The sequence below is a fragment of the Mobula birostris genome, chromosome 5, assembly GCF_030028105.1.
Source record: "Mobula birostris isolate sMobBir1 chromosome 5, sMobBir1.hap1, whole genome shotgun sequence".
In the NCBI taxonomy this organism is placed as follows: Eukaryota; Metazoa; Chordata; class Chondrichthyes; order Myliobatiformes; family Myliobatidae; genus Mobula; species Mobula birostris.
Window position 1 is genome coordinate 153124554 of NC_092374.1, and position 25566 is coordinate 153150119.

Here is a 25566-nt window from a genome sequence, read left to right on the forward strand (position 1 = left end):
GCCTTCTCCTTCCCACCCTCCCCCATCTTCTTTATAGGGCCTCTGCCCCTTCCCTCTACAGTCCTGACGAAGGGTTCTGGCCCGAAACGTCAACCAATCTTTTCCATGGATGCTGCCCGACCTGCTGAGTTCCTCCAGCGTGTTGTTGGAAATTCTCCTGTTACCTTTGTTTTTTTAACATATAAAATTGTGCTGTAATGTTGGATTGGGGAGCCTCTCTCTCCAGTGACTCCAAAGGTACATGTCCAGAATAAAAGACTAGATTATATCAATCAGATGCATCTCTCCAGTGACTTTGTTCACATTACAACATTTGTAACTTATAGTCTTCTTTTTTATCTACTTCACTGTACTACAGCCACAAAACAACAAGTTTCATGACATATGTCAGTGACATAGCCCTGATTTCGATTTTGATTCTAATTTGACTTCTCTTCTACTAACAACACAACATGTTGTAACTGGCTACGTAAGTTTTGACGTGGCTGTTTTTAACCATGCTTGAAAAAACGTTGTTGGCTCTCTGATAACTGCCAGTCCTTAAGAAGTCACTTTGCTGAGGTTTGATTGCTTCTTACATCCCACCCTACCCCATCCCCAAAAGTCTTTCAAGGTGCTTGTAAAGCACTCAATGATTTTAAATCTTAAGATGCAAATAAAGAAGAACAAATACAAAGGGAAGTGCTCCTAATTTTCAACATCCTAGTGCAACATCAGTAGGGTGTTTTCTACAAAAAGGCCCTGATGGAGTTCTGTTAATCTCTTCCAGCCCAGTGCTAACTAATATGATACAGTCAAGTCAAATACAGTCCTGTACCTCCAGCTCCTCTCAGCACAGAGGGAACATCAGAAATACCCTTTAACCTACATTTTAAACCAAGACTAATCAAATAGCTAACGTCTGTCAGCAGATGCACTTTAATCACAGTTTAGCATCAGGTAGGGTCTCTGAGATCGTTCATCTCGGAAAATTCCATCAATTGGAATCAGTGATTTTTATACTTTATACTTTATTGTCGCCAAACAAGTAGTACTAGAACGTACAATCATCACAGCAATATTTGAATCTGCGCTTCACACTCCCTGGATTACAAATATTAAATATTAAAAATAGTTAAAATTGGTAAACATTAAAAATTTAAATTATAAATCATAAATAGAAAATAGAAAAATGGGAAGTAAGGTAGTGCAAAAAAACCAAGAGGTAGGTCCGGCAGGTCCAGATGTTTGGAGGGTATGGCCCAGATCTGGGTCAGGATTCGTTCAGCAGTCTTATCACAATTGGAAAAAAGCTGTTCCCAAATCTGGCCGTATGAGTCTTCAAGCTCCTGAACCTTCTCCCGGAGGGAAGAGGAACAAAAAGTCCGTTGGCTGGGTGGGTCATGTCCTTAATTATCCTGGCAGCACTTCTCCGACAGTGTGCGGTGTAAAGTGAGTCCACGGACGGAAGGTTGGATTCTGTGATGTGCTGCGCCGTGTTCATGATCTTCTGCAGCTTCTTTCGGTCTTGGACAGGACAACTTCCATACCAGGTTGTGATGCACCCTAGAAGAATGCTTTCTATGGTGCGTCTATAAAAATTAGTGAGGGTTTTAGGGGACAGGCCAAATTTCTTTAGTTTTCTCAGGAAGTAAAGGTGCTGGAGGGCCTTCTTGGCAGTGAAATCTGCTTGGTTGGACCAGGTCAGGTCATTTGTGATATTGACCCCAAGGAACTCAAAGTCTTTGACCTGTTCCACTTGCGCACCACAGATGTAAATTGGGCCGTGCGGTCCGCTACTCCTTCTGAAGTCAACAACCAATTCCTTCGTCTTGCTGACGTTGAAGGATAGGTTACTGTCTTCGCACCATGCCACCAGGTTCTCAATTTCCTCTCTGTACTCAAACTCATCATTACCCGAGATACGGCCTACTATTGTTGTGTCATCAGCAAACTTATATATTGAGTTTGATGGAAACTTGGCTACACAATCATGGGTGTACAGAGAGTACAGCAGGGGGCTGAGTACACAGCCTTGTGGGGTACCGGTGCTCAGAGTGATTGCAGAGGGGAGCTTGTCCCCTATTTTTACAGCCTGGGTCCTGTCTGTGAGGAAGTTGAAGATCCAGCTGCAGATCTGAGTGCTAAGGCCCAGGTTCCGGAGCTTAGGAATCAGTTTATTTGGAATGATGGTATTAAAGGCAGAGCTGTAGTCAATGAAAAGGAGCCTTACGTATGTGTCTTTATTCTCCAGGTGTTCTAAGGAGGAAAGTAGGGCCAGAGAGATGGCATCTGCCGTTGTCCTGTTGCTCCGGTAGGCGAATTGCAAAGCGTCGAGGTTGACCGGTAGGCTGTGGTTGATGTGTGCCATAACCAGTCTCTCGAAGCACTTCATAGCAATTGATGTCAGAGCCGCAGGTCGATAGTCATTCAGGCATGCCACCTTGCTCTTCTCCGGCACTGGGATTATCGTTGCCTTCTTAAAACACGAGGGGGTCTTAGACTGAAGCAAGGAGCGGTTGAAGATGTCGGCAAACACTCCAGCTAGCTCGCTTGCACAGGCCTGGAGAACCCGTCCCCGGATGCCACCTGGGCCCATCGCCTTCCTTGGATTTATCTTCAGAAAGGCCCTTCTAACGTCCTCCTCGGTGACGACGAATCTCGATGCCAGTAGGTCCGGTTCATCCGGAGCGAGCAGGACGCTCCTCTTCTGTTCGAATGTTGTGTAGAATACGTTAAGTTCATCAGGAAGAGAAGCGCCACAGTTATTGATAGTCCCAGCCTTTTCTTTGTGCCCAGTGATCTTATTTAGACCCTGCCATAGTCTACTGGCATCCCTTTGGTTAGCCTGTGCTTCCACCTTGGCTCGATATTGCCTCTTGGCGCCCTTAATGGCTTTCCGGAGTTCTCGCCTGGATTCCGTGTAGCGGCCGGTATCCCCGGACCTAAAAGCTGCAGCTCTCGCCTTTAAAAGGGGACCTTTTTCCCCTATCCCATGGGCTACTTCCAATCAATAGATTGAAGTTTGGAATTTACATTGCTGAAAAATATCCTTCAGAGACGCTTACGCTTCTGAGAAGCCTCTTTTCACTCTGCTTTATGAGTACTAAGGCTTTATTTTAATTATTTTAATACCCAAATACATATTCAGATGCACCAATACACCTCACATCAGTTAATTCCTGTGGCAATCCCGAAGTTGCAGTCAGCAGTTCATCAGTATTTTTACGAATAGTATCCTCTCCTACATTTTGCACTAAACATGCACACTAAAGAGATTTGCTCAGAACATCTGTATGTGGTACATTGAGAAATCGGATATGCTTTTTCTGCCAACTTCAGAGAGAAGGAACTGGAAATGGGATTAGAGCTGGTTTATTATTGTTACATGCACCAAGTTACAGTGAAAAGCTTGTCTTGCCTACTGTTCAAATTCTGTAGATTAGATCATTACATAGTGCATTGAGATAGAACAAGGTAAAGCAATAACAATGCAAAGTAAAGTGTAGCAACAATAGAGAGAGTGCGTTGCAGGTAACAATAAGGTGCAAGATCATAAAGTGATAGATTGCAAGGTCAAGATTCTATCTTATTTTACTAGGGGATTATTTATTTATTGAGATACAGTGCAGAGTAGGCCCTCACAGCCCTTCGAGCCATGGTGCCCAGCAGTTCCCCCAATTTAACCCTGACCTAATCACGGGACAATTTACAACGACCAATTAACCTAACAACCGGCACAACTCTGGATTGTGGGAGGAAACCAGAGCACCCAGGAGAAACCAATTTGGTCACGGGGAGGACGTACAAACTCCTTACAGGCAGCAGCTGGAAGAAGCTGTCTTTGATATGTGCCTTCAGGTTTTTTTTAAATCTTCTGCCCAGTGAAATAGTGGAGAAGAAAGAATGCCCAAGGTGGGTGAAGTCTCTGTTTTACTGGCTGCTTTACTAAGGCAGTGAGAAGTGCATATGGGGGAGACCAGTTTCCGTGATGTACAGAGTTGTTCAAAAGTTCAAAGGTTTATTTTATTGTGAAAGTATGCATGTATAATACAATTTTGATAGTTGTCTACCCCAGATAGTCATTCAATACTAAAGGACCATGGATGTAGATGAAAGAAAAGACATCAACTCCTTTGAACTGGCACAAAACAAACAAAACTTGCAGATCTCAAAATCACCACTTCACCACCACCCCCCTGCCAACATCAAAAAACAGCCATATGAAAACAATCAACGATCCTCTACACATAACAATCCCCGGCCCTTCACTCGCAGAAAAGAACAGCGGCAGAAGCAGCCCACTTTCACACAAAAAATTAACACATCACCCACTCACCAACCATCCACAAGAAAACACTGAAAAACTGAAGGAAACCGATAAAATACGGTCCAATAATCACATTGATCTTAGAATATGGAAAATGTTTCTTTCGTTGCATACATGGAGAGCAGCCGCACAAACTCAGTCCTTCCGTAAAAAGTGACCGCTGACCGGGTCTGAACACCGCTGATCCAGGTCAAACACACCAATCCAAGCCGACTCGGGTCCAAACGCCACTGATCCAGGGCCGAAAGCATGGATCCCACTTGCTGACTGTCTCTGTTTGGAACCATCACTGACCCTCTCCGCGTTCATCTCGATGCTTCAATCTTCCTCACTACTTCGAGATGGAGCCATTCGTGACCCCATGCCTCGTCTCTCGTCTTTTCCATGAGTCAGTTTATGTTCTCAGACCTTCTGAGCATCCGCCCACCCCACCCCCCACCCCCACCATCTCTATCTCCATGAGGCAGCTCTCTGGAATCAGCAGAGTGCTGGATCCTCCGACTGAGATTCAAACTGTATGGCATAGGCTCCAACAGTTTCCGTAACACAAATGTAACCCTCAGGCTCGCCCAGCTTGTGTTCGTCTAGGGGAAGCAGCCGTCAGCCCCGGCGAACTAGGCAATCACGTTGGTGTGGATGCTGTGTACTGTACCCCCAGTTACAATCCCACAATGCAAAATATCAGACAGTATACAATATACAATTAAACAATTGAACTTTATGAATCTTATTCTGAATATAGGGTTAATAATGAAAATAAACAAAAAAAGAAAGGGTACAAAGTCAAGTCAAAATCACATTGGATCTCACTCAGTAGTCATTCTTCCACCATCGGTCTCCTCCGAGCATCGCTGACCTTTGGGCCCTCAGACCCCAGTCCACTCCGTCCGATGGTCTACCAGCTCTCTCCACACGTGTCTTCCCTCTGCATCTCTCCTCGACAAAAGACCAGGGAAAAGCATCTTTCCAGACTCAGAAGACACAACAACAATCTCTTATTGGCTACCATGCATCCTGTTATCTCCAGCCATAACTCAAACATTGCTGCTACAGAGAAACTGTTACCTCAGCAGTGAACATTGCAAAGAAGCCATTACATTAGCAGTGAAACCTTACAGTGCATTACGCTCTCCCCCCACCAAGTTTAGTCATGTCCTCATGACGTTGAGATAATTCGCCAACACTTCCCACAAAACACAAAGCCCAATCTGGGTACAAAAGGCAGTGACATAGCTCTCCAAAATAGTAGAGATCATGCCCTGTTCCCCAAGCACTACATAAGCCAGCCTATCTGGTGGTCTGCTAATTCTCTGAGACCTCCGCACCTCCTCACCGAACTCTTCAGGCTCAGACGCTACTGGGGATACTTCGGCTCTACCTGGCGAGTCCTCCCTAGGTCTATCACTCGTGCCCCCCTGCAACTCGGAGCCCTCTGTCACATGTCCAGGCCCTGCTTCGTCTCCTTCAGGGTCCTGCTGTAACCCAGGCTGCCCACAGATAGCCCCTCCACTTCACCTGACTTAGTGGGAGAAGGTACAGGAGTCTCTTCCTCAATCAAGGGGGATTTAGTGAAAGGTAGCATGTACCACACATCCAGATCATCATCCTCCAAATCAGTATCCCCCTCATGGGTAGGGCCCAACGAAGCCTCTCCTGCCGTAGGCCCTGCAGTCGCCCCGCGTTTTTGCAGAGTCCTCTTACTAGGTGTAGGCTCCAAGTCAGTCTTTGGGTCTACCTGCACCTCTTGACCCAGGGGCAGCAGGTGGTTCTGATGGAGAATCTTGACAGGCCCATTCCCCTCCTCTGGTTTCACCAGGAAACCTGGCAGGTTTGGCATCTGACTCTCCACCACATGGGGCATGGCTGTCCCAGCAGTCAGCCAATTTGTGCTTTCCAGGTAGTCCAAGTTCTTTATGAGGACTCGGTCTCCCAGCAGGAGTTGGGAGAACCTCACCTTCTGATCATACCTCCTCTTATTTCCTAAATTCTGCTTGGCGGCCACGACCCCAGCCAATTCATGAATACTTTTCAGCTCTCTCCTCATATCAGACACATACTTCAGATAAGGCTTCAGTGGTAAGTCACCCTCGTCAGTCCCAGAACAAAGGTCAATGGGTAACCTCGCCTCGCGCCCAAACATCGGATAATATGGCGAGTACTCAGTAGCTTCATTTGTTGTAGCGTGGATGAAATCACTGGAGAGACAGAGTCACTGGTAGATACAAAGCAACTTCTTTATTCGACACAACAAGGTACAGCAGGCATCATACCGACGGAGACACTTTCGGTAGAAAGGTCTGCTAGCCCAATGTGGGCTCGATATTTATACGCTAAACACAAAGGAAATCGCTACTTAAAAAGTTACAGACAATGCATAGACAAGAAGCTACATACAAAACATCACATCTCCTAACTTCAGCCTTTCCTTCCGACGCCAACATATCTGGGTTGGTATCCACAGCCTTTAGCAATGCAAAATAAATCCATAATGTATTTATTGGCATTTTATGAGCTAACATAGAAGACAATTAATATTTATAAAGTATAGATAATACTGTCTTCGAAACTACAGCATCTCGTCAAACTACGGTGCCAGGAGCATCTGGTATTCACACTTTTTTAGGAAGTGCATTGTTGTGGACTCAATCCACAGTACTTTGTCAAATAGAAGTCTGGTGGCCAAAGTCATTTAAGTGTAAATGAATGATCTACCCAAAAACTCACTCTAACATCATTTTGTGTACAGTTGTTACAGTGAACCAGATACCCAATATGTTGACTCCACCTGCTCTTCTTGCTGATCTTCAGGGTCCCGAGCATGTCTAGCAAGGTCCGATTAAACATCTCGGCTAGGGATCGCCCTGCAGGTGATAGGGCATGGTCCTCCACTTCTCAACTCCAAGCATGCCCAGTAACTCATAGCTGAGTCTGCTCTCGAAGTCCTGTCCCTGGTCACTACGTATCTGCCTGGGAAGGCCATAATAAACAAAATACTTTTCTCATAACACTTTTGCCACCGTAGTCGCCCTCTGGTCCTTGGTAGGAAAAGCCTGAGCATATCTGCTGTAGTGGTCCCTGGTGACTAAGACATTCGTTGTGTTGCTGGCATCGGGTTCTATTGACAGGAAGTCCAGGTCCATGGGCCCTGCACTCTGCAAGTGGCACAAGGGAGCTGCCTCCGTAGGCAGTGTCTTCCACCGTATGCAGCGAATGCACGACTTGCAGTATTCTTCAACTTCCGACTTCATTCAGGGCCAGTAAAACTGGTCTCTGAGATATCCATAGGTCTCTTCCACCCCAAATGTCCAGAATCATCATGAAGTGACTTCAACGCAATCCTCCGATGCTTCTTGGGCAGAACCAACTGGCAACGCCGAGGTCGGTCGGGGATGACGTGACCTGGTATAAGATCTGGTTCTTCAACTCCAACCGAGGCCATTCTTTCAGTAATGGAGGCACCGAAGCATGCTTCGTCTTCTCCACCTGAGCCTCGTCTCCCTTTTCAACCACGGACCAAATAGTGCCAATGCCTGGATCATCTCGCTGAGCAGCTGCCCCTTCCCCAGAACTTAATTCCAGCAGCTGATTTGTCTTCAGAGCAGTCAGGTTACAGTAAACTTGGGGTATGGCGTCATCAGAAGCCCCCGATTGATCCACTGCTTGATCCTGCCCCTTCTTTTCCTCTGCCTTCACGGTGATGGCAAACTAACACATGGCCTTCACCCCAGGGGCAGAAACGCTCTCCCACTCCTCTCCGTGTCCAGTCCCTCATGCACCCATCGGGACAAAGCATCCACATCAATGTTACGGCTCCCCGGCCAGTACTTCAGGCTGAAATCATAGGCAGACAACGCTGCCAACCACTGATGGCCTGTGGCATCCAGTTTCACCGAGGGGTCAGGATATAAGTTAGGGGGTTGTTGTCTGTCCTCACCTCATACTTGGCCCTGAAGAGATACTCACTCAGTTTATCCACCACCGCCCATTTCAACACCAGGAATTTCAGCTTGTGCGTGGGATAGTTTCTCTCGGAGGGCGACAGACTCCAGCTGACAAACGGCGCAGGCTTCAGACTGGTGCCCTGATCCTGATACAGGACGCCCCCTAAACCCTCTCCGCTGGCATCTGTGTGCGGTACATATGGCAATCAGGGGTCCGCAAAAGCCAGCACTGGTGCCTGGGTCAGCAACTCCTTCAGCGACTGCAAAGCCTCCTCACATTTTACATCCCACCTCTGTCCAAAGGGCTCTGATGGGTTTAGATATTCTCCACCCTCCTGTCCTTTTCTCCTCCTCCCTTTCTTCTCCAAGGGAGGATAACCACACAGAAGCTGATTCAAGGGGTGACTCACTTTGGCGTAGCCCTTCACGAATCTCCGATAACAACCAAGGAACCCAAGGAACGAGCGCAGAGTGCTCACAGTCTGGGGCCTTGGCCAAGTGGTCACTGCTTCTACCCAAGTGGTCACTGCTTCTGTAACTACTCTATTCCGTGAGATTATGCGTCCGACATAGCTAACAGATGTTTGACAGAACTGGCACGTGTCCAGGGAAAGTTTTAACCCTTCAGCTTTCAGGCGGCCGAGCACCTTCAATAACCTCGCTTCATGTTCTTCCAAAGTGGATCCAAATACTATGAAATCATCCAAATACACCAACACCTCAAGCAAGTTCATATCCCCCACTGTCTTCTCCATGACCCGCTGGAAGGTTGCAGGGGCTCCCAATATGCCCTGGGGTATCCTTTCGAACTGGAAGAATCCCAGGGGACATATAAATGCCATCTTCTCTTTGTCAACCTCACTCATGGGGATCTGGTAATATCCACTCCTCAAGTCCAGCACACTGAACCACTTCGCACCACTCAGACAGGCCAGCGCGTCTTCGACCCTTCTATACTGGTCAGGGATGGTGTGCCTGTTCAGAGTCTTATAGTCCGCACACATGCATACCTTCCCGTTCTTCTTCTAGGCCACTACAATTGGGGACGCATAGGGGCTTCTGGACTCAGTGATGATCCCAGCTTCCTTCAACTTACACATATACTGCCAGACGTCTTCCACGTCTGCAGGGGCCAGTCGCCACTACCTCTCTCTAAAAGGGGTGTCCTTGGTCATCCGGATAGTGTGACGAGTGCTCTTGAAACAACTCACATCAAACTCGCCAATGAAAAAGACACCTTCCAGCTTCAACATCTTCTCTACCAGCCTCCTTTTCCAACCCGGCGGCACCGGGGAGTCCCCGAAGTTGAATGACTCAGCGGCCAACTTTCCTCCCTTTTCTAATAGTTTCTCACCAGCGTGCCTCATGGGGGCACTAGACATTACCATCACCGGAAACAAATGCTCCAGGGGCATCCCCCACTTGAAGGTGACCTTCCTCTTCGTAGTGTTCCTGACGATCACTGCCATCCTGCTCGCCTGTACAACCGAGGGCTTCTGCAATTCGGTCCTCACCAATAGCCCAGCAGGAAATCCCCTCTCCTCCTCGTGGTCTTCCAGAGTGTCCATTAAGAGGGCTTCGCCCTCAGGCACTCTGGGAAATTTGGGAGTCCCATCACTCTCGCTACTTCCCTGGGCTGACTTTGACTGGGTGAACCACGCAGTCCCTCGTTTAAATTCGCTATCCAGCCCAATGCTGCCACACACTTCCTCAAAAGCAGATCGAAACACTGGGTGCACGGACAATGTCCCCAGAAAGCTCTCACCTGCCATCTCCTTGCAGGCCCCCATGAACCTCCTCACAAGAGTGGTGTTGGTCCCCACCAGAATTGAAACGCCACCCTTCTCAACGGGGTCCGGACAAACCAGCACTAATGTATCAAGGTCCTCAGACACTCCCACATCGGCCTCCAAGAACTCCAGCTTCACTGACAAATAACCGTCATTTGGATAATCACCAGCACTGATACCCCAAATCTCCAGCGCACTGAATGGTGTCAAGGGTAAATGCTTCAGATACCGGTTGTAGAACAGTGCAGTAACATGACCTGCGACCCAGTGTCGAGTGTGGCTTTAGTGTATATTCCCTGTATCCGTAGCGACACACTGGAGCGTGGTCCCACGAAGCCTTCAGGAATAGGGTATTTTGCTTTCGGGAGTTCCTTTGTACATTGCTGGGAACGTGTTCCCCCAGAGACACCAGGTCCTTCCCTCACTGGGTCTCCTCTAAGTTTTCTGACTCCTCTCCCTGCTTAGGTACCCGGGGGCTTGATCTCCAAGGGGCTTCCTGCCGCTCACATTCCCGCCAGAAGTGTCCCTCTTCCCCACAGTTATAGCACAAGCTACCGGCCGCCCCTCTTCTCGTGGAACCCCGGCCACTCGCAGCCGTCTGTGTAGTCTATCCCCTTGGGGGGCCCCTCTCTACCAGTCCTATCATACGGAGGGTCCACACCAGCTGTTAACACGCGGGACGTCTCAGTTCTCAGCTCTGCCACCATCTCCTTTACCATTTCCCGAGTTGGGCTGGCCCTGGTCACCTCACCACAAGGGGCTACTACCGAGGACTGTACCCTGCTGATGGAGTCCTCTCACGGCCCCAACAAGTTCTCCTCTTCCCGCACCTCTCTGAACAGCTGAACAAATGAGGGAAGGGGGTGTGTTTTACGGGACCGTCAGAGACCCCAAGCAATCATGCCCTGGGGCTGGGCACCCTTGGTTATCTGGTCTATCTTTAAGTTATCCACCTCAGCTGTCTGAATGACCCCCCCACCCCCCCCGGCGCCTCAAACAACTTAGCTGTCTCTCTAGCCGAGAAAAGTACGTGGAAAGCTTCTCCCCCTTCTCCTGACACATGTTTTGAACTCCCCCCCCCCTCAGGAGCTCCAGTGGGCTCCCTGTCATACCAAAAGCGCTCTCTAATGCGTCTAGATACTCAGCAAGGGGAGCAGAGGGCTGGTTAACTGTCACGGCTTTCACGACATCAACCCCTTCAAACTTTCAACCAATCTGTGTCACTTTTTGTCATCAGAGCACCGCCACTCATCTAACAACTGAGAGGTCTTCTGCACCCACGTCTCATACTCCTCCTCTTTCCCCTCGGGGTTGGGTGTTATTCCAGAGAAAATTCTTACCTTCCAGCGTGGACCCACTGCCTGGGCACTGGGCCACTTACTTGCCAGGGAGGTAAGGGCTGATGCCAACTCAGAGTCCTCACTCTTCACTGGGGGATGGGGACTAGTTAAACTTTCCAAATCCGACCACTCTTTCCCCTCACTCCGCAGAAACGATAGAGTCCTGTCTCTGAAATCTCCGCAACTCAGCTTGTGACCCAGCCTGCTGGGCTCCCTTCTCCTCCTCCCTGACAATATGGACAGGCCATGGCCCCCCCTCACCTAGGGCACCGACAGACGCTGGCAGTCGCACCGCCGTTACATCAGCACTAGTCTGAACTAGAACCACGTCTGAGCCCGCCATTTTATCAAACCTGCAAGCATAAGTGCTACACCTGTCCCTACACCTTCTCTCTTGGCACCACTCAGGGCCCCAAACAGTCCTTCCAGGTGAGGCAACACTTCACTTCTGAGTCTGTTGGGGTCACCTATTGCATCTGGTGCTCCCGATGCGGCCTCCTCTACATCGGTGAGACCCGAAGCAGATTGGGGGACCGCTTCATCGAGCACCTCCGCTCCGTCTGCCACAACAGACAGGATCTCCCGGTTGCCACCCACTTCAACTCTGCTTCACATTCCCATTTGGATATGTCCATACATGGCCTCCTCTACTTCCATGATGAGGCTAAATTCAGTTTGGAGGAGCAACACCACATATATCATCTGGGTAGTCTCCAGCCCCTTCGTATGAACATTGAATTCTCCAACTTCCGGTAATTCCCTCCCCCTCCCTTCCTCTATCCCTATTTCACTCTGCCCCCTCTCCCAGCTGCCTATCACCTCCCTCATGGTTCCGCCTCCTTCTACTACCCATTGTGTTTTCCCCTTTTCCCTCCCTGCTTCCCTTCCCTCACCCCTTTATCTTTCCCCTTACCGGTTTTTCACCTGGCACCTACCAGCCTTCTCCTTCCCACCCTCCCCCCACCTTCTTTATAGTGCCCCTGCCCCCTCCCTCTTCAGTCCTGACGAAGGGTCTCAGCCCGAAACGTTGACTGATCATTTCCACAGATGCTGCCCAACCTGCTGAGTTCCTCCAGTGTGTTGTGAGTGTTGGGTAATCACATTTGTGTGGATGCTGTGTAATGTACCCCCAGTTACAAACCCACAATGCAAAATATCAGACAGTACACCATATGCAATTAAATGATTGAACTTTATGAATCTTAATCTGAATATAGAGTTAGTAATGAAAATAAACAAAAAAAGAAAGGGCCCAAAGTCAAGTCAAAGTCACGTTGGAGCTCACTCAGTAGTCATTCTTCCACCATCGGTCTCTGAGTGTCGCCGTATTTTGGACCCTCAGATCCCAGTCCATTCCGTCCAGTGGTCTCCCAGCTCTCTCCACACACATCTTCCCTCTTCACTTCTCCTCGACAAAAGACCGCAAGAAAAGCATCTTTCCAGACTCAGAAGACACAGCAACAATCTCTCATTGGCTAACATGCATCCTGATATCTCCATCCATAACCCAAATATTGCTGCTACAGAGAAACCGTTACTTCAGCAGTGAACATTACAAAGAAGGCATTACATTAGCAGTGAACCCTTATAGCGCATTACACAAACAAGACAATAAGAACACGCAGAAGGCATAGAAAGAGTAAAATAACTGAAAAGGTTTCCTATCTGAAAGACGTCACCTGAGGAATTGTTGTTTGCTGGCATAATCAATTATGTTACATAGTAAAAGTACAAGGACCTTTCTGGGGCATAAGGACTTGAGATACAGGGAGAGGTTGAATAAGCTAGGACTTTATCACTGGAGCACAGAAAAATAAGGGAAAATCTGATAACCGTATACAAAATTGTGAAGGGCATAGATAGAGTGAATGCATGCAGATCTTTTCCCCTAATGTTGGGTGAGATTAGAACTTGAGATCTTCCGCTTAGGGTGAAAGGTGAAATATTTAGAAGGACCATGAGGAGAAACTTCTTAACTCACAGTGTAGTGCAAGTGTAGAATGAGCTCCCAGCGGATGTGGTAGATGTGAGCTCAATTGTAACATTGCAGTAAAGTTTGGATAGGAGAAGTATGAAGGGCTATTGTCCAGATACAGATAGATGGGACTAGGCAGAAAACCTGGCTGGCATGGAGTAGATGGGCCAAAGGGCTTGTTGCTGTGCCGTAGTGCTCACTGGAAAACAGTATCATGCCCAACATTTTATAGTGTAAAAGCAATAATTCAATGTTTCATCCATGATATAGTCCAGTATGTGGTAGGGATGTGCTATCCACTTTCCGCATACCAATGGCAATCAAGGGTTCTAGCAGCTGAGACTTTTAAGATGGTAGCAAGCAGGTTAGTATCCAAATCCCTGAAACTGAAGAGCTCAGATCTGAACTAGCAACTTGCAGCTTCTTCCTGTTGAGAGGTGGGTAATCGGCATGCTGATAACCTTCCACTTGTCCCATGCTTTCAGCAAATTCCTCAGTAGCTGGGAGGCCCAGGAACTGAGATTGCAACTCCCTCTGGGACCATCATCCACCTGAAATGCATATTGTGAAATCTGAGGCATCATTCCAGTAATTTTGTAATTTCCAGACTGTTTAACTTGGAAAAAACAAATCCACTTCTTCACTCTTTTGTCTGAAATCTAATACACAGCCTGTGCAAGTTAAAAGAGATATAGAACAAGAAATTAGTGACAAATAATTGGAAAAGAATCTATATTAGTAAACCATCCTGCTTATTATTCTCAGACTTTAATAATTACCATCTCAAAGATTTACAAGATAGGTTTAGATAGTCTCAAGTTTAATCCTTTAACACGTGTTACTTGTCACACTTTTTGATCTGTAATTGCTATAGATATTATCTTTTTATATGTTTTGGAGGGAAAATGGTAATTGCTCTGAAAGGGAACTAAAAGGTATGGATATTGGAGAAATGGAATAAAAACATAAAATCTTGGAGATACTCAGTAGGTCAGGCAGTATCCGTGGAGAGAAAAACAGAATTATTGTTCTGGGTCAATGACCTTTAATCAGAGCTCTTCATCAGCATGACAAACATAAAGGTTGATCCATATTTTCATTGGTCACAGAAGCACTGCTTCGGACACTCTTTCCAGCTTTTAATTGGACTATGAGGTTCAACATTCAACCATGTTATTATAGTTGTAAGGAGCAATGTAGAGGTTTTTAAAGTGTGTCAGGGAGTATTCTGGAATTATGTGAATATAGCAGATATTAATTCAAACAAGAACCAGGTTTCAGTTCTTATTGTAAAGGTAAACAAGTTCAGGAAGCTTGGAATTACCTTCAGTTTTGTTTGAAAATTGTGAACAGTAAATTGAAGTTAAAAGCACAGGCTGCTTACAGACTAAGAGACTGATGATGAAAGACTCAAACATTAAGGCAATGGGATTGCGTTAATTGGTTTGTATCAAACCAGACAACGTAGCTAAATTATTTGCACTACTATGACTTGAGTGCCAACTGGCAGACCAGACAGATACTATCACTTAGCATATCAAACATAGTCACAGGCATAGGCAATTAATAGTTTTTGTATACTTACCATATTTATGTACTCATGGACATTCCTGACAACATTAATTTTGGGTGTCTTGCTCTCTGTCATCAAAAGATTTTAGAATATTTGTGTTAATTAGTTTCTCCCAAAAATTGTTTTCAGAGGTGTTATCAATTACAAAGTGCTTCAACTATGCATCTCAAAGAAATCACTTGTGAACCCAAAGTATTGAAATGAACAATGTCATTCTAACTATTGAAATTGTATTGAATCACCTACTGTTACCTTTGATCTCAAGGTTATAAAAATGTGTGGTACCTTTGTGCTTGTGAGCCTCTACTGAGAGTGTCTCCAAAATGATGGGCTACCGTGGAGTAAGTGGTTAGTGGGGCGCTTGCACAGACCATTTGGGCTCAATAGTTTTATTTCTGTTCTATAAATTCTTTAAAATTCTTAGTACATTGTAAAAAAAATGCTGAGAAAATTAAGTTTAGGGTAAGTTTATAGGTATCGACCTACTGTTTGGATATTGCTGATTAGCATGGTTGTATCCTGGTCTAATATTCTGCTTAATTAAGCTAAGTTCTAGAAACAAATCATGTGACCTAGTATTTTTTTATTGAAAACTACACTAATCAGGATCACTTGCAATCCATGGGCACTTCAATCATTTTCCCACACACAATTTCTGCCCTATGAATGCATGTCAGAGGCAGATCACAATTCACTGAGACACAATCCTTGAACACACATGGGAGCACTGGATCACAGAATTACCCACAGATAGTCTCTTATGTTGTTAAAGCTTTCACACAGAATTTTTAAAAAAATGAGTATTTAAACCAGCAGAAAGCTTAGCTTGCAAATTTATCATTCCAATTAAGTGAAGTGTACGAAGGTCAAGTTAGCTTTTTGACATCAAGCTAAATGCTGTAATTCCTGGTATTCATGAAACATTTCTGCTGAGATTGGACTGCTGCTGACTGATGTTAGATTCATATTTTACTGGTATCTTCATAATTCTGGCATTCTGAAAATCTGTACCTTGTGTAGGATAATGTATGTAAGGTAATGTCAAAGTATTGCACAAACACAGATGGAGTAGATACTCAGAGTCATTTTTTCTCTCTCAGGATGCAAGAATCAAATATTAAAGGACATCAATTTAAGATGAATGAAGGAATGTGTAAAGGAAAGGCACCATGTGTTGTTTTACACAATGAATGGTAGGTGTCTGGTATGTTCTGCAGGGGAGGTGGTCACAGCAGATGTGATAACAACATTTAAAAAGCATTTAGACAGACACATGAACAGACAGGGAATAGTGGGTGCGGACCATGTGCATGAAGATGGAACTAGTTAGACTGACATCATGATCAGGGCAAGCATGGAATTCTGAGGGACTATTTCTCTTCTATACTGCTCCATGTACTGTTCTAATGTATGTGTAGGTTTAATTCACATAGTTCAGCTCATGAACTTCCATCTAATTTTAATACAGAATCAATGGATTCTGGCCAGATCACTAATATAACACAGAAATGAAATGCTTCAAGTCAATAGATGCAGTAGAATTGGAGGAAATTGTCTGAAATATGGGACTACCTGCGCACCAATGATACATCTTGGGGTATAAAGGATGGGATTCCTGCTCCAGGAGTTGAACACTGTAATAGAAAATGTGGCCCTTTTTGAAAAAAATAACCCCCCCCCCCCACTTCCAGGCCATTAAGGAGCAAGTTTTGACTATGTGTGGAGTCCAACATGTATTTTCTACAAGAACATTCGTTCAGCTTTCTCTCAATGGAGACTGCCAGTGTTCAAACAAGCTGGGGTCCAGGATATCTATTTTCGGTAAATTTCCACATTTTATCCACACTTCTTTGGGTAGAGATTCTGTCCCAAACAAGACATTAGAAACTCATGGGTACAGCAAGGTTGCAAATTCACAAAACTTTGGCCTTCTTATTGAACAGGAGCTCTTTGGAAACGGAACGTTGAGCTCCACAGTGGATTGGGCACCAAGCTTGCACTCTATGACCCAAATTAAAATCTATGTGAATGACTTTGTGATGAATACCCATGCTGTCTGTTGACTACATTTGTTCAAAGTGAAATGTGCTTAAGAGGCCTCCAGATGGCCTTCAGTTTCATATATAACAAAAAACTGTGCAGATGGCCACATAAATTGGCAGTCTTAAGAACTAATGCAAAGATAAATGTTGTGCGTAAATGAAACATCGACAGGAGACTACGACAACGATGGGTTGAATGTGTTTTTGCATGAGAGCGAGGGGACCTTTTATGTTTCTAGGAAATGCTTTAGCTCACCCTAAAGTATTTGATTAGATTAATGTCTATAATGTACTCTTTCCTTCAAATGTTGTCAAATTGATTACACATCATAGAAGGAGGACAGTCAGCACACTAATTGATGCTGGTAGTCACTGCATTCCCATCAGTTTCATGCCAGATTTATTTACTTGTTATCTCTCCACTCGTGAACTACCTCCAGCTCGTAGTTGTTGATGGTAATGGCAGGGGGGTGCTCAACGCCTTGGCCCAACACGTTGGTTTTCTTCAGGCTGATGGTGAAGCTGAAGTCCTGGCAGGCTCTTCACAACTACGAGCTGGAGGTAGTTCACGAGTTTACATATCTTGGCTCCACCATCACGGACAGCCTCTCCCTAGACTCCGAGATCAACAGATGGATTGGATAAGCAGCCTCAACATTCGCCAGACTGACAAAGAGAGTCTGGGAGAACAGAAAGCTGATGACGCACACCAAAGTTGCAGTCTACAGGGCCTGCGCCCTCAGCACACTGCTTTGCGGCAATGAGACCTGGAGCCTCTACTACAGACAAGAGCGGCGTCTCAACGCCTTCAACCTTCGCAGCCTGAGACGCATCCTGGACATCACGTGGACTGACCCAGTCACCAACAATGAGGTCCTGGCCCACACCCAAATACCCAGCCTCTTCACCCTACTCCAACAACGCCGTCTCCGCTGGCTGGGCCACGTACACCGCATGTTAGACGGGAGGATCCAGAAAGACCTACTGTACGGGGAACTGGCCTCTGGCAAGAGAGCACAAGGGTGGCCCCATCTTCGTTTCAAAGACGTTTGCAAGAGAGACATGAAGTCACTAAAAATGAACATCGAGAGGTGGGAGGACATCACAATTGATCACTCTCACTGGAGGCTGGAACTACGCAGTGGTCTAAAAAGAGGAGAAGAGAAGCTGAGGCTTGCTGCTGAAGAAAAGCGTACTCGTTGGAAAAACAGCACCAAGACAACACTGGAGGACAGCGCCTTCAAGTGCAGTCGCTGCAGCCGAGACTGTCACTCCCGTATGGGCCTCTACAGCCACAACAGACGCCGCTCTAACACAGACTGAAGTAAGACTTTCCAGGCACAGATCCATGGTCTCGCGAGACTAACGATGCCACCACCACCATCTCTCCACTCTCACAAAGCATAAACTCCCCTAAGTTCTTCTACTATGCACCCACTATAGGGGCAAATGACCATAGCCATTCAACTCACCAACCCACATGTCTTTGAAGTATTAAAGGAAATTGGGCCACTTAGGGAACACCACATGATCTCTTGGAAGATATGCAAGCAGGCAGCCTCCAAGGCCAGGAACAAACTCAGGTTGCTAGAGATGAGCATCCTGTAACTGTGCCACCGATCTATTCATTATACATCATCCAACACTAATTGTATCTCAGCAATTAGCATGGTACATTGGTTTGGACTTTATGCCAAAACCATGCTATTGAAGGTCAGGCCAGATTGAGGCATGCTGATTATCATCACGTAAGTCATTGGTAATTGTTCGCTTACGGTAGCCTGAATGCACTAGCTTTTGGACTTTGAGCTTTATAAGAGAATTAGGTAAAATGAAGACTTAATATTATCCTTCCCACTCCTTAGTATATCTCACTCCTTGATGCAGCCATTGAAGTGTTTTTAAAGTACCTTCTATTCTCTGTTCTAGGGAAACTAACAGACAAATGGTGAAAAGAAGCCGTTTCAGTGATATTGACTGAGGGACAAATAATGGCCAGAATAACACTCTTCCTGTTCTTTAAAATACTTCACTCAGGAGCTTTACATACTCCCAGAGGCCATTTTATGAGGTACCTCCTGTACTTAACAAAGAGACGACTGAAGGTATGTTTGTGGTTGCTGCTTTAGCCCATTCCTTTCAAGTTTCAATGTGTTGTGTGTTCAGAGATGCTCTTCTGCACATCATTGTTGTAATGTCTGGTTATTTAAGTTTACTGACACCATCCTATCAGCTTGAACCAGTCTGGCCATTCTCCTCTGATCTCTCTCATTAATAAGGCGTTTTTGACCACAGAACTGCCACCCACTGGATGTTTCTTGTTTTTCACTCTGTTCTCATAAAATTAAAGGGATTGTTGTGTGTGAAAATCAAAGATCAGCAGTTTCTGAGATACTCAAACCACCCTATCTGGCACAATCAATCCACAGTCAAAGTCTCTTATATCACATTTTTTCATCATTCTGATGTGTCGTCTGAACAACAACTGAACCTGTTAACAGTAACTGCATGCTTTTATGTATTCAATTGTCCCCCATATGATTGGCTGATTAGATATTTGCATTAACGAGCAGATGTACCTAATAAAGTGGCCACTGAGTGTATATTTGAATGCACCTTGGTGTAAGGCTTCACCTGAAATTGCAAAACCTCCAACAGTGTAGTCATACACTAGATAATAGTTTGGAACTTGGTGACACACCATTTATTATTTTTACTGGAAAAAAAGATGGAAATTCATTGCATATTATTTAAAGCTACAATCGTACAGTACAACTTCCTTTTCCCACTGTGCAAACAAAGATGAATCAAAGTGGTATATATTAATACAGTTGCAACGTAAAATAGTGACCAATGTTTGCACAAGCCCATAACTCTACTGTCAGAATGCACTAACATACACCAATAAACTACACATTATTTGGTTTATTATTGAACTGTATGCTCCTTTTTTGGTTGTAGGTTACTGTTTTTTTCACGATCCAATCAATTCCTTTTACTATAATTCCATTTTAGGGCAAAAACACACAAGATTCTGCTTTGTGGCTTAGCTAAGGATTCCAGAGCAAGTTTCTGTCAGTGTTATTGAACATAGACACCTGTTAATTCTTTATTGTTTACTTTGTGTAAAAATGCTACAAATTTCAGTTTTCTGTATTTTGCTCTTCAAACGGCACAAGAATCTTTATAAAAGCAAACTCTCTGTGGAAAATAGTAATAGCTCCCAGATTGAGCACAGAAGAATGTAAGGAAGAGAGTTATTTAACTGGCCCTTGTTCTGTATTTCCAGAAATCAGGAAATCTCAAATATCTTATCCTGTTTTACACAGATTGCTTTATTTTGGACAGTTTTCTGGCACATGTCGAACTGTATAAACATTAGCCGGAAATGGTCTTTTCCACTTAAAATAAAAAAAAGACGGGCTGAATAAAATCCTATTGTCTTCACATCTGCCGTATGCTGCAGCAGCATTTATTTGAAAGGGTTGTACATTTATTTTACTTTTGAGTTGGTGCCTTGTCACATTAATTTCACAACAGATCTCATACAAAGAAAGGCATTTTGCTTTCTGAAAATAATAAATAAATATATCTCTTTGTGCAAATCCAGGAAAATACACAAGCACAGAATTTCAGGGAGTGTATTTACATCTTAACGTTCTGGTGCAAAAAAACTGATGAATATAAAACTATTTAATTCAATTGGAAGTAGCATGGACTTGATAGAAACATCTTCTCCTCAATATTTTCCACCTTTTTACGTACAAAACAGGCTGCATTCCAAACAGCAAAAACTGACATTTGTAACTGCACTTCTGAAGCCTTTCATTGTACTCTTCTTTGCTTCGCATGGAGCCTTATACTATTTTTCCTTAATATATATAATTTCAACCCTTTGCTTTCCCAGAGATGGGTGGAAAGTTCAGGCCAGAAATTCAGTGGCTAAAATACATCCAAGTATTGAAAAACATTAAACCACAGTCAAATAGCATTAAAGAAATGCATATCTTTCCCTTTGCTTCCTAAATTATTGCCTTAAAACCCTCATTGAGATCATTGGAATCTTGGATTTGGCATCCCAGTGCAGGATCCAGTGGAGGCTTTGCCGAGTGATGCAGGGAGTTGTGGACACAGCTCAGCATTCCACAGAAAACAGCCTCCTCTCCAGGGACTCAGCTTATACTTCTCACTGTCCCAGTAAAGCAGACAGAATAATTCAAGGCCCCACCCAACCACATACATTCTCACTTCTCTCCTTGCTGATTGAGCAGAAGACACAGAGCTTAAAAGCATATGCTACCAGGCTCAAGGACTGCTTTTACCTCACTGTTATAAGACTATTACTATAAAGTACAGGAGCAGAATTAGGCCATTTGGCCCATCGAGTCTGCTCTGTCATTCCATCAAGGCTGATCCATTTCCCCTCTCAGTCCCAGTCTCCTGCCCTCTCCCCGTATCCCTTCATGTCTTGACTAATCAGGACTCTATTAATCTTAAATGGTTGGCTATTGTGATAAGATGGACCCTTCATAGTCATAGTCATACTTTATTGATCCCGAGGGAAATTGGTTTTCGTTACAATTGCACCAACCAAGAATAGAGTATAAATATAGCACTATAGAACCATAAATAATTAAATAGTAATATGTAAATTACACCAGGAAATAAGTCCAGGACCAGCCTATTGGCTCAGGGTGTCTGATCCTCCAAGGGAGGAGCTGTAAAGTTTGATGGCCACAGGCAGGAATGACTTCCTATGACGCTCTGTGCTGCATCTTGGAGGAATGAGTCTCCGGCTGAATGTACTCCTGTGCCCAAGCAGTACATTATGTAGTGGATGGGAGACATTGTCCAAGATGGCATGCAACTTGGACAGTATCCTCTTTTCGGACACAACCGTCAGAGAGTCCAGTTCCATCCCCACAACATCACTGGCCTTGCAAATGAGTTTGTTGATTCTGTTGGTGCCTGCTACCCTCAGCCTGCTGCCCCAGCACACAACAGCAAACATGATAGCATTGGCCACCACAGACTCGTAGAACATCCTCAGCATCGTCCGGCAGATGTTAAAGCATCTCAGTCTCCTCAGGATATAGAGACGGCTCTGACCCTTCTTGTAGACAGCCTCAGTGTTCTTTGACCAGTCCAGTTTATTGTCAATTCGTATCCCCAGGTATTTGTAATCCTCCACCATGTCCACACTGACCCCTTGGATGGAAACAGGGGTCACCGGTACCTTAGCCCTCCTCAGGTTCACCACCAGCTCCTTAGTCTTCTTCACATTAAGTTGCAGATAATTCTGCTCACACCATGTGACAAAGTTTCCTATCATAGCCCTGTACTCAGCCTCATCTCTCTTGCTGATGCATCCAGCTATGGCAGAGTCATCAGAAAACTTCTGAAGATGACAAGACTCTGTGCAGTAGTTGAAGTCTGACGTGTAAATTGTGAAGAGAAAGGGAGACAAGACAGTCCCCTGTGGAGCCCCAGTGCTGCTGATCACTCTGTCAGACACACAGTATTGCAAGCACACATATTGAAGCACCTTCAATTACTCCAAAAGACTGAGGTTTGGTAAAATAATGAAAGGCTTTTATTCGCTGTACAATACGACCTCCACAGTGAGTGTCTGCCCCCGGACTGAGGGGAAAGGGCAAGGCGAACACCTTTATACAGGACTCTGTGGGAGGAGCCACAGGGGCAGTCAGCAGAGGGGTGTGTCCAGACAGGTAACCGAGTTACAACATATATACATGGTTTACCACATTCACCCCTCCTTTTTTTAAAAAGAGTCCCGTGGGGTAAAGTGACGGACAATATTTACAAGAAGTATATTTACAGGTTAAGTCTATCAGGTGGTCGAGTCCGTCGCTGTGATCTACGTAGCACCGGCGGTGATTGCACCGGCGATGGTGGTTGTGCTGGCTCCGGCCTGACTTCAGGTGCCAGCATGTTAGGCGTCGGTAATCCCTCGTGTGTGTACATCGCGCCCGGTATGGGAGTGTCGTGTGGTGTCTGTATAGGGTTTGGGGTGCACGATGTCTCGTAGGTACATACATTGGTGGGTACGGGGTCAATAGTCACCACGGAGTGTTCAGGGTAGGGGCCCGGAGCTCTTGCCGGCGCCAGGTTGCGGATGGAGACCGTGTCCTCCCGCCCATCAGGTAAAACCACGTAGGCATACTGGGGGTTCGCATGAAGTAAGTGAACCTTCTCGACTATCGGGGAGTATTTATTGCTCCTCGCATGTTTCCGGAGCAGCACTGGCCCCGTGGACGTCAGCCAAGATGGTAGGGTGGTTTCAGTGGTCGATTTTCTGGGAAAAGAAAAGAGCCGCTCATGAGGGGTGGCATTGGTGGACGTGCATAACAGGGAGCGGATGGATTGGAGTGCCTTGGGAAGGACCTCCTGCCAGCGGGAGACTGGCAGTCCCTTTGACCTGAGGGCTAAGAGTGTGGCTTTCCACACTGTGCCATTCTCCTTCTCTACCTGTCCATTCCCCCGGGAATTATAGCTCGTGGTCCTACTGGTTGCAATTCCCCTAGCCAGTAGATATTGGCGCAGCTCGTCACTCATAAACGAAGACTCTCTGTCACTGTGGATATAGCATGGGTATCCCAACAGAGTGAAGAGCTTGCGCAGGGCTTTTATAACTGACGTGGTAGTGGTGTCGGGGCAGGGGATGGCGAAGGGGAACCGCGAGTACTCGTCAATTACGTTAAGAAAGTACACATTGCGGTCGGTGGAGGGAAGGGGGCCCTTAAAGTCAACACTCAGTCGCTCAAAGGGGCGGGTGGCCTTGATGAGTGGTGCCTTTTTGGGTCGGTAGAAATGCGGTTTACACTCTGCGCAGACTTGGCAGTCCCTGGTCATCATCCTGATCTCCTCAAGGGAGTAAGGCAGGTTCTGGGCTTTCACAAAGTGGAAAAGCCGGGTCACTCCCGAGTGGCAAAGGTCTACATGTAGGGCGTATAGCCGGTCGATCTGCGCGCTGGTGCATGTTCCTCGGTATAGGGCATCGGAGGGCTCGTTGAGCTACCCTGGCCTGTACATGATGTCATAGTTGTAGGTGGAGAGTTCGATTCTCCACCTCAGAATTTTATCATTTTTGATTTTGCTCTGCTGCTGATTATTAAACATGAATGCGACTGAGCGCTGGTCAGTTAGCAGGGTGAACCTTTTGCCGGCAAGATAGTGCCTCCAGTGCCTTATAGTTTCCACTATGGCCTGGGCCTCTTTCTCTACCACAGAGTGCTGAATTTCAGGGCCTTGAAGGGTACGGGAGAAGAACGCCACTGGTCTTCCTGCCTGGTTGAGGGTAGCAGCCAGCGCAAAGTCGGAGGCCTCACTCTCTACTTGGAAGGGAATGGCCTCATCCACCGCATGCATTGCTGCTTTGGCAATGTCCCCTTTTATGCGGTTGAAGGCCGCTTGGGCCTTGGCAGAGAGGGGGAATGTGGTGGACTTGACCAGGGGGCGGGCCTTGTCTGCATAGTTAGAGACCCATTGGGCGTAATATGAAAAGAAGCTCAGGCACCTTTTGAGGGCTCTGAGGGTATTGGGAAGAGGGAGTTCCAACAAGGGGCGCATACGGTCGGGGTCAGGGCCAATGACTCCATTCTTCACGACACACCCAAGGATAGCAAGTCGGGTGGTCCCAAATACACACTTGTCCTTGTTATAGGTGAGGTTGAAAGATTTGGCCGCTTGGAGAAATCTTTGGAGGTTGTTGTCGTGATCCTGCTGGGCGTGACCGCAGATGGTGATGTTATCCAGATATGGAACGTGGCCTTCAGTTGGCACTGGTCCACCATCCGGTCCATTGCCCTCTGGAAGACAGATACACCATTCGTGACACCAAAGGGGACGTGCAGGAATTGATAAAGCCTGCCGTCTGCCTCGAAGGCGGTGTAAGGGCGGTCCTCCTGGCGGATGGGGAGCTGATGGTAAGCGGATTTTAGGTCTATGGCCGAGTACGCCTTGTCCTGTGCTATCTGATTGACCATATCTGCGATGCGGGGTAGAGGGTACGCATCGAGCTGAGTGAACCTATTGATGGTCTGGCTATAGTCCACGACCATCCTATTCTTCTCCCCGTTCTGAACAACCACCACCTGCGCCCTCCAAGGACTTGTGCTTGCCTCAATGACCCTCTCCCTGAGCAGCCGCTGCACCTCCGACTTAATGAAAGCTCTGTCCCCCACGCTGTACCTCCTGCTTTTAGTTGCCACGGGTTTACAGTCGGGGGTCAGGTTGGCGAACAGCGGTGGGGGAGGGATCCTGAGGGTGGAGAGGCTGCAAGTGGTGTCAGTAGTGTGGCAGTTGGCATGATGTTGGGTGGGATGTGCGGGTCGGTGTGTGTGTGTGGTCAGTAGAGGGGTACGTGACATATCTCTACAAAACAGGGGATTTATGACAGTAATTGGCGGGAGGGGCCCATCATACTTCATTGTCATGCTTTTCAGGTGGCTCTGGAAGTCCAACCCCAACAGCACAGGGGCACACAGTTGAGGCAAGACCAGTAACGTAAAGTCCCGATATTCTGTGCCCTGCACCACTAGTGTCGCTACACAACCCCCCCGGATGTCTGTTGTAT